The 10,846-nt window shown below is 36.4% G+C and overlaps 1 long non-coding RNA gene across 2 annotated transcripts; it reads left to right on the plus strand.

Moving 5' to 3' along the window:
- The first annotated feature begins 5,180 nt into the window (after window positions 1-5,180).
- Window positions 5,181-10,506, plus strand: LOC136558432 (uncharacterized). Of its 2 annotated transcripts, XR_010783885.1 has the most exons (4): window positions 5,181-5,354; window positions 6,053-6,163; window positions 6,374-6,471; window positions 8,873-10,506. It is a non-coding gene; the product is annotated as an uncharacterized lncRNA (long non-coding RNA). The 2 variants fall into 2 exon arrangements; XR_010783884.1 differs by lacking the exon at window positions 8,873-10,506 and having other exon boundaries at window positions 6,374-7,295.
- The last annotated feature ends 340 nt before the right edge of the window (window positions 10,507-10,846 follow it).

Genomic DNA, 10,846 nt, shown 5'->3' on the forward strand with positions numbered 1-10,846 from the left:
CCAGTTTTAGCCACAAAATAACCTTTCCTGCCTCTTCTTTCCTTCTCCTTTTTTTTTCTTCAGCATTTCCCTATAAAACTGCAAGTCTCCTCAAAAAAAAAAAAAAATGAAATGGGGCAGTAGATGTTCAAAGGTATTATTAATGTTCCTGTCAGAGTAGTTTCTTGTCTGCTGGGAAATTGCTCATTTATGGTGAACCAGACCTCGACTATACATGGAGCTTTATAAGTCAAAAAAAGTTCCCCTCTCAATAATAAAGAAAGAACTTTGAAATAATGCATTAAAAATGTCACTGAGGGCACTGTTGATGACTAATGAGTGACTTGAAAAGGATGAGTGCAATGTTTAGTCTTATAAGATTATTTATTGACTGTACTTTTACCTTTTATCTATTTTTTGATTAACCTTTTTTGAAATATAATAATTACTCTGTGTCTGTCACCATGTTTATGAGGTTTTGGTGCTAGAGATTAATGGATGAAGATATACTACAAAAGATTTTTTCTCTTTTCTTATTATATTTTAAAGGGGAAATAAGTCACTGCTCCCAGTGCTTCATCCATGCTAATGGCAGCCTGCATATTTGCAGTTACTTGCAGGCATCAGTTTTCCTTTTTTATCACAAACTTGGTATCTACAAGCTTCTTTTAAACAGAAAACCCAACTATTTATATGAATAATAACTTGTGCTTAAAATGTACATTTTTATAATTGCCTTGGTTAAATGTTTAGGTTAATTTAAATTAGACAACAATCTCATATATTTAACAAAATAATTCATAACAAGCCCTTCACAGGAAATAAACAAATTAGGATAGTTAGAAATTGCATGAAGAATTGAATGGTAAAGCAAAACAAACCCACGACTTTGATCCTTCCTCTTGACAGAAATAAGAAAAGCCAGCTTCAAATTTTGCCGTGACATCCAGAGAATAAAACACATTTGATATCTCAGCAACAGGCACAAACTTGGCATTTCAGTGAGAACAAACGACACTGAGCAGGAATAGTATGATTATACCTTTATGGTGAGTAATGAAGCAGTCTCATGCTCATGAAGCGAAACTGGTGACAAAAGTGAGAAGAATGCAACTGGCAAGATCAGAGAGGCAGTGAGGGAGGATCTACACCTCACACACATTAGCTCAGTGTCATCCTGGCCTGCATCAGCAATAGTGTGGCCAGCACAGCTACAGAAGTGATTGTCCCCCTGCCAGCATCAGTCCCCCTGTACTCAGCACTGGTGAGGCCACACCTCTAATCCTGTGTCCAGTTCTGGGCCCCTCACTGCAGGAAAGACACTGAGGGGCTGGAGGGTGTCCAGAGAAGGGCAACAGAGCTGGGGAAGGGTCTGGAGCACAAGTCATGAAGAACAGCTGAGGGAACGGAGGTTATTTGACCTGGAGAAAAGGAGGCTCGGGGGAGACCTCATTGCTCTCTACACCTGAAAGGAGGCTGTAGAGAAATGGGGGTTGGTCTCTTCTCCCAGGCTGCTGGTGACAGGACAAGAAGAAATACCTTCACATTGAGCCAGAGGAGATTGAGGCTGGATCTTGGGAAAAATATCTTCAATGAAGGGTTGTTCAGATATTGGAATAGCCTGCCTAGGGCAGTGATGTAATAACCATCCTGAAAGTATTGAAAAAGCATGCAGATATGGCACTTGAAAACATGATTTAGAGGTGAACATGGCAGTCTCAGGTTAACAGTTAGACTCAATGACTTAAGTGGTCATTTTCAACCTCAATGACTCAGTGACTCTATGTGGTTTAGAGGGAAAAAAAAAGAGCAGAAAATTAAAAGAAAAAAAGAGACATTTCAATGTTTTTGCAGAAGAAAATGTCTCTTGTAACTTATTAGACAAATCTGCTCATTGTGTATAGAATTCTAGTAGAAATCTAGTGAGTAAATTAAGACAGAAATTTTCATATCTAATGTGGAGATGAATAAAATCTCAGGTAAAATTATTTTAGTAATACAAAAGCATTTTACAAATCTGAGTCGGTAAAAAGTCAGAAAAAATGTGCTGTTTACTGTGAGATTATCCAACTTTTAGTATAGGATTCAGGCCCTTGAACTCTGTCCCACTTTTACTTTTTTTGTTTAGATTAGTATTTTTCACATGTCTAAAAGTACTGTCTCTCTGCTTCCAGAAACCAGGATTTTGTACTTTACATTTTTCTCAATTATTTGGTTCTGAATGGCAGGTAGTTTCTTTCTTCTCTTCACTCTGCATATGTCTCTTCCTCTTCAATTTCATCTCCTCTCCTCCCATCTCCTCTCCTGTCAATGTGTGGGCTTCTGCTCTTGCAAAATTGCAATAATTTGATTTATTCACTTCTGCAATGAAAGAGAATTTTTATGAAGAGTTACAGTGTCTCAACTGACACAGAATGGCTTTTTAGCTCTAGCAATTTGTTTGTGTGTTTAAGTCTTTGTATTTCTTTTTAAGCTTTTTTCAAATATTTTTAAAATCTAGTGAAGTTCATATGTTGTAATCTGTTTCTTATTGGAGGTATCAAACCACACACTTAAGTTTTTTCATCAGTAGTCTCATTGAAACTATCAGGACAGTTTACATACCTGAACTTCAACAAGAGGTTTATAAATCTTATTTCTGAGAGAGGTATCAATACCACATTACTTTTCAGTGTCTGAACTGCCACATTGCTCTCTGTCTGCCTCAGTTTCCATGCTTTCATCTTTCTTCCTCTCTCAGGGGACATCTACAAGTCTACACAGCTGTCATAACTACCACTAGACTTGTGCTAACTGATCTAAGATGAAGGATTTTCAGAGATAGAGCTCTGCTTATTCTATGCAAGAATATTAGTGTGGGAGAAAGGGGAGAAAAAAAGACTAACTCTGTCGGTTGCTCTTCAAGCATTTGTCAGGGATATGCAACACAGAGATTCATGGAGATTCTAGTCCCAGGAAATTTGAGATAAATATGCAAAAGTGATACAATTTTCAGTGGAATCACTGGGAAAAAACTCTCAAATTGCTCCAGCATATGTGGGTTTTGCATATACATAGGGAAATTAAATTCAAGTTCTGGCTCTAAATCTCTTTCATATGAACAAGTAACACTGCTCCTTGTGAGTGGTGCAGCTGGGGGTTGATCTTATTTTTCATGGATAAAGGAGATTACAAAAATGTCTTAATGTAATAAAATTAAAACCTTAAATAGATTGATCTTTGTAGCAGACAGGAAAGCACATACCTCTGCTTAGAACAGAGATTTAAGAACCTGTGTCATACTCTATTTTTTTTCGTTTTATACCCAGAACATCTGTGAGTCTTCGCACAGCCTCGTAGTTCTTACCATGAGATCTTCTGTGTGAGAAGTTTGGTTTGATGGATGTCCCCTCTAATTAGGTTATGCAGTGCTGATTTTACCCTGCCTTAATACTTTTTTAAGGAAATACTCCAATGAAATGTAGTTCAACACAGCCTATGGTACTATACATCAAAAGAACCACTGACCTCTTCAACTGTGCTCCTCTACTGCTCAGTAAATGTGATGTCATTAAACAGAGCTAAGTTGGAATGTAAAGAAGGTAAGCAGTGTTGCAGACCTGAATTTTGCCATATGGCACTCTTGGAGACTGCTACCATTGCTCAGCTGATACACAGTAATTAAAGTGAATTTCATTGTGTGTAAATCCCTTAAATGCTTCCTAAATCTCTCAGAAGGATCCTGGCAGAATGATATGTACTACTGTACTGCTTTCCTGCCTCTACAACACTTTTACAATTATAACCAGATTTCTTCCTTGGTTCAGTACTGCCCTTAACACTCTTATTGTTTTCCATAGCTACAAGTCATGATCTGTATTCTCTTCCTGTTGTGAAACATGTCAGAGTATGTGTCTGTCTGATTAACAGCATCAGACTCACGTCTTATCTTTCTACACTGGAACATACTCCATTGTGAGGATGCAAGGGGATTGAGTTTGTGATGTCTTGTACAACACTGTGAAGATTAATGTACACTGCTGAATCTCTGACTACAGGAGTTCCCACTGGACAACATGATGGGAACAGTAGGATATTTTGTTATCTATGGCCATGACATTATGTCCTAGTTTCACGCACCACAGTATACAGAAGTTGTTCTATTCAGAGAAGTTACTTACAGAAATGATGTAGGTGGAATAGCACAAAGACAAAAATTATTTGATCAAAATGAAGCATCCCACGATTCTTCCTAAGAAAACATGTTGTTTTATAATTACATTAAACAACTTCCCAAAAACTGGCCCCTTGCACATATGTGCTACTCTGCATGATTCTGAATGTCAGGTGCTTTCAGTAGTTCTCACCTCCACCTAGCTTCCAGGCATTCTATAAAATTCTCAATATGGCTGTGTAATATATTTCTGCTGTGATTCCTGGTATTTGTCATGATCAGACACTGAGCTGGGTTAAAAGGCAATAAGTACAATGCTTGCTCATATAGTTTCTCTTAGATGTCAGACTGCATCCTTCACACCCTTTTATCTCCCTTGCTCTGCTATTTTCTTTCTATGGTGAAAGACTTTGCAATGGCTCTACTTTGCCCTTGGTCTTTACTGTCATAGGGCTTTATAACATGCAGGTTAAAGCTCTCCTTTCCATAGAGCCAACAGAGGAGGTTTCATCCTGAAGTTGCTTTAATGATAAAGCAATGTCTTCTCAGCAATTCAGCAGTATTTCAGAAAGGCATCAGAAATTTAAAAAAAGTGGCCTGTTGAATAGGCTGAACTGGAATTTAGAGCCATTCCTGCTAGATTTCACCTGTCATATGTTGGGGGAGGGGTATTATTGATCTACTTTTGAGTGGAATTTTAGTATTTTAGAATAAAAGTATTTTCCAAGATAAAAATTATTTTGAAACTAATTCATGAGACAGAGCGCAAGATGAATAGAGAGGATTTTTTTTCCACAAAAGCCCTATAAAGACTATCTTTACATGTTTGCACACTCAAAACAAAAAGAAAAAAAAGAAAAAGAAAAATAAAAAGCCTTGGATGCAGTGTAGTTAGCTCTAGAGTCTCTATCACAGTACCAATTCTGAGCTGTCAGAAGGCTGCTCTATTTTATTCTTTTTTTTCTCTCTCTGTGTGACACATTTTAGCTTTCTACAAAAAGGGAATAAAGGGGAAGCAGCTCCGGCTAGCCTTGGAAAAGCTATTTAGCTTGCATATTGTGGAACTGTCTTCCCTAGCTATAGTTACTGCCATTTTATAACACTGCAGCATATTGGATCAAAGACTAGAACTGCCACCTCCTGTTTACAATGGGCTGGAGCAGTCACAGAATTGTCAGGGCTACTTTCTGTCTCGGTGTGATTGGAAATAAGACTGAAAACGGTAGGTTGCTACCAACAGGTTCATTTCTTTTTTTATTATTTAATTTTTGGCTTTCTGCAACCTGCAATGTCAATGCAAGTAAAGCTAAAAACATTTAACCCAGAAGGGCAAGTATCTTTTTTAATCCTTTCAAATATTCTTGAGTATACCTGGGATAACAGGCACAAGTATGCATGCAATACTATTGTTTCAGAGATAATTTCAAAGGCAAAACCATTGAACCAGGAAAAAAAAAACCTGAAAATAATCCTTGAAGTGTGTTCTAGATTTTTAATATATGTTATGCTGAGACAAGAGCTGTTAGACTACATAAACACTATGTCCCAAGACTTAGAAAGATTATTTTTGTAGCTCTGCCAGTACCAAATTTTTGTTAGAGTCACCAGTGATTTTCATTTTGCAGTGACAATATGGTGTTTAAAAATATAAATTGACTGCTTAGAATACTTCCTTTTAAAAGTGAAATTGCATTCCATGTATCCGGAGGGTGTTATCTGGGGGCTCTGGTAGAATAAGAAGCATTTGGCAGGCAGATTTCTAGTTTATATATCTGATTTACCTTTCCAACTTTAAGAAACTAATTTTGTTGCTTATACTCACAAAAAAGAGACATAGAGAAGAGAGACAACAGACTGCAATTTTCACACTGGAGTAAAATACAAACTTTTAGATTCCCATCACTGTGTCTGTTAATTCAGGTACCTTAGCAAGAAGATGTGCATATGCCTCTAAAGTTGGGTTTTCAAGAGACAAAAGAAACACAAACAAGAAACATGGGTACTCACGATGTTCTTATAACACCAGCTAAGGTAAGAGACCTGTGTCTTTCTTCTGTGTCACTTCTTATAGCCCTTAAACAAACAATCTCATTCCTTTTCCTGCATGTGCCTTGTGCAAGATCTAGGAATTGCATCATTGCTCCCATTTAGTGTTGCTAGTTGGTTACTTAGGGGTGCATGCTGTAATGTGAAAAATAATGGGATAAAGATGAAGCTGATCTGCTGCTTTCTTTCTTACAGTGGGCTTTGACGTATGCTGAGATCAGAGAGCAAGATGCATGCTGCACCATGGGAACAAGGATCTTATGAGGATATTTGGTATCTATAATATATCATCTGTATGTGATTTAAGTCACTCTCAAAGGTGCAACCCTTCTGCTTACTTATTTTGTGTTTTTTATTGAAAGGCTGACTTGTATGTGCAAGCATCAGTTTGTGGACTCAGCGATAATTTAAGGACTATTGTCTAGAGACTTCTAAAGGGTTTTTGCAGTCTGTACAGGTCCCCTTTTTCCTTCATGGTCCAGCTAGAAGTGCTTATATTTTTAGTTTCAGAAGTTTCTGCTTTGATGCTGGTGGTGAATGTGCACCCATCACCATCATGCACACCGGATGTGTAATATTTTAAGGGATTAAACTTTGACAATACTGTTTCCTTAGGTCCCACAATGGTGTATATAAAAGAGAGTATGAACTATTTGGTACCTTATATAGTCTGGTATATTGAAAAAAAAATTGACACACTGCTAAGTACATATTTTGTAGAACTTTTAGAAAACTGGATCAAAAGTTGCATTTGCATCTCCCTTTTTTTCCTCTTTTTTTTTTGTGCTTTTGCGAATGAAAGTATACATATATATATATCTGTAAAGTATTTGGGACTGAAAAGTAAACAATTTTTTTCTCAAATATTTTCTGCTTTCTACATTGAGAGATCCTTAGGTTAATGAAATCTCTTCAGCATTTTTTCTAAACTCACCTTCAATAATGAAGAGACACAAGACTTTGCATTTTGGGTCTGTTAATAGAACAAGAACTATGTCAATGGAAACTAATTCAAGAAGAAAACCTGGTGCTCAGAACATAAATAGGACTTAGAAATGCAGCTCCTAGAATTTCCAGCCTGCTTCAGTATCATAATAAAATAGTGTGATTATAATTACTACCTAGCTATAACTGTGTTTTTTCATTAATTACCTTTTCTCACAGACATGTAGGCTCACACATTGATGCATTAAGATTTGGGCCATGTTTTTTAATATTCTTTTTCAACCCTTGGTATCCTTGTGTGTATTTGCTCAAAAGCGAAGCCAAGATGAACCATTTACTTTCTCGGTATTTACCAAAATTTATTAAATTAGTGGTGCAAAGAACACTTAATTCACACCCGCACATCAGACCCACTTCAAGTAATATCCTAGTACCATTCCTGCTACTCCTTCTTGCCTTGTATATTAACTTTAAATATCTTCTTCTAGTTCCTCTCTATGTGAAACTGTTTAAAATAAAGGAAGGAAAGAACTCTGGTGGTTACAGGAGCACTCCAGAATAGCTTTCTCTGCCTCAAGTCTCCAATTGGAGAAATTATTTCTCATTAATGACTCAACTCTCATTGAATTTTGGAAACATTTCACATGGAACTGAAAAGAACTACTTTACAAGGAGAGGAACTGTGTCCTTGCCATGTAGTGGACAGGCAATTACATTCAGCCATTTCTTTCCTCTTTTCTTCTAACCGCAGTCTGCAAGTCCTCTTTCAGCAATATTATCCCAGAGGAGGGAAAAAAATCCCTGAAATGTTTGTTAGATAAAAGGCATTCTTTAAAAAAAGAAAATATATTAATTTGAATACTGTTACTTAGGCAACGTCAGATATTCAGCATAGCTTATCACTTACTAAGAAGGAAAATTGCTCCAGGTACATGTAAATCTAGTTCATATAATTTCTTTATGCTCTTGGAAAGCTACCAGTTAATCCCAGACCACCTGGTCAGGCTCTCTCTTGTTTTTGAACCTAACAACTTAGTTAAACATCTGGCCCAGTCAAGGAAAAATAAGGGAAAAAAGGTCTAGCTGGGTTGCTTTCTCTCTTCATAAATAAGAGTAAAGTCATGCATTCCTTAACTATTTCACCTGTGATTTGGATTTCATTTTTCTTTTGACAGAACAGACTTGTTGGGATGATGACTTTAAAATCCCTTTCCTATGTTGATATTTATAAACCACAGAGGGTGGAGGTTAAGCTCTGGCTCTGTTTTCAACGGCTTCTCTCATCAGCCAAGGTCAGGAGCTGAGCTCCTGAGGGACCTTGGGTTCATAGTTTTATTGCCAATGAGTAATGCCTTGAAACTGCATCCAGTTCTGCACTTCAGAAGTTTATGTGGTGCTGTTTTTAGTATCTTGATTAAAACTTAGTAGTAAACATAAAGTAACTCTCCTGTCACTATATATTTTCAAGTTTTATTATTTTTTCACCATTCCTCTTTATGATCAGAGTAATAAATGCACCTATACAGGTTTTTCCCTGAAATTTTATGCTTCTGACTCCATGAATAAAATCTGCTATAGAAATGCTGAAACAATGTCTCAGGCAGTTAAATAAGCAGAATGACCTTATTAAATTGGTGTTTTTCAATATTTAAAAGTAAGACATTTTTTAGATAAAATATGCAATTCACCAGTTTGTGTTCACATTCTTTTTTTCTTTTTCCTTTTTCTCGTTTTTCTTTTTTTATTCAGTAAAAGAAAATCTGGAATTGCTCACCTCCACCTGCAAATAAATGTGGAAAGAAGCAGCCTGGACAGATTTACCCTTACAGAACATAATTATGATAATAGCTACACATAGATTTATTTAAGATTACCCCTATTCTTGGCATTTTCTTAAAGATTTGTGGAACTCTTAGCATCTCCTCTTCCTTATTTTTTTTTTCCTGGTAGTGCAGTGTGATGATCAGGTTCAGTGTCTAATGAGGCAGCCATTCTGAACACGTAGAGACAAAGAAGAGGTTTCCCTGGCAACGAGGACCATGCCAGAGCTCTCAGAACAGTTATTTCCCCTGTATTCAGGTTTCTTTTCTGTTTAGGATGCCTATTAGTGTGAGTTCACAGGCAAGGCCTGGCAAGCTTTCCAGAGATTACAGCTCCTAAATATACATAACAAAATACAGCTAAGGCTATGATTTATGAGTAAACTAAAAAGTGGTAAGCTGACATGTATTTTTTTCATTTTTATCTTTTTTGATAGAATCTTAAAACAATGACTACAAGTTCATTACATATGTCTAAAGCTATTCAATACTGCCCATATCTCTTTAGAACTTCACTGGTCTCAGCAAAATTTGTGTGAGTTCACTGAATTCTGAGCCATATTTCTGCTGTCAATAGAATAAGCATTTATCCGGGTTTTAGATCTGAAACACACATGAATTTAAGCACATAGAGATGTGATGAAAAATGTAGAAAGGTATTTAATATAACTTGAATTTAAATCTGTTTCAATGTAGAGAAAAATTACAGTAATAAATTATTGAAATATTAGATTTTTTTTACTATTTAAAAGTAAAATGAAATTACAATTAAATTAAATTCTTTAGTTCAAATCTTTACTTGCATCTGAAATGTATAAGCCTTTTATGATGAAGACTTCTGAAATCAGATTAAGAGATGAGCTTTTCCACATCCTTACAAGTTCTTGACAGAACTGAGAAGATTACTACACCACCCAGCCCAAAGCTTGGTCAGTATCCTGAAATCATTCATGCAGGGATCCAACTCAGCTGAGAGTTTTGATCTGGAAAGTGTTTTCAAAGTGAACCTGCTCACACACCTTAAACATTCAACAGCAATTTCTACTTCATGTACATCAGAAGCACTAATCTCATGTCCACGATATCCACTGGAGAGATGGAATAAAATAGTCCAGGTTGGAGGGGACCTACAAAAATCAGCTAGTCCATCTGATAAAAACATCTATTTAATTCCACTGTCATCAAGCAAGAATTCAAACCAACCAGCTTGCTTTCTCTCTTTCTTTCTTTCTTTTTCTTTCTTTCTTTCTTTCTTTCTTTCTTTCTTTCTTTCTTTCTTTCTTTCTTTCTTTCTTTCTTTCCCCCCTTCCCCCCTTTGCCTTCTGTCCTTCCTTCTGTCCTCTTGTCCTAATAAATACTACATCACTGTATGAAGGGATGGACAGCAAATGTATGAATATTTTGAAGCAATAGAAAGGACTAAAGGACTGTTTCTGGACAGAACTGCAACCAGCTAACTTTTACTGCAGTCATCATTTCATCTGTCAGTAGCTGAACTTTTAAATCTTTTATCCAGCTCATTAAAAAAAAAAAATATATATATATATATATGTATATATGTATACACACACACATATATCCAGAGCACTTTAAAGTTCTCCGAGCTAAAATTCAAGCATTAGGATCCCAAGAGGAAAAAACCTCCCTACAGCCTTGAGTAAAGAACCTAAAAGGCAGAACTTAATCTCTCTCTCTTCATTATTCACTATTGATGATCTGTAGGAAGCTACATAGTGTCTATGCATACTGAGTGGAGTCCTGCATATTTAGAGAGAACCCTAGGCAGTTGCTTCTTCTGGGATGTTAAACAGATGGCAACTAACTCCTCATGTCTGTGAGACAGGAAGGTTTTCTAACTGTCCTGGAACAAATAGGATCCTTAAAAACAAGCTCTGCAAAGTCC

This window comes from Molothrus aeneus, chromosome 6 (genome assembly GCF_037042795.1).
Source record: "Molothrus aeneus isolate 106 chromosome 6, BPBGC_Maene_1.0, whole genome shotgun sequence".
Classification (NCBI taxonomy): domain Eukaryota; kingdom Metazoa; phylum Chordata; class Aves; order Passeriformes; family Icteridae; genus Molothrus; species Molothrus aeneus.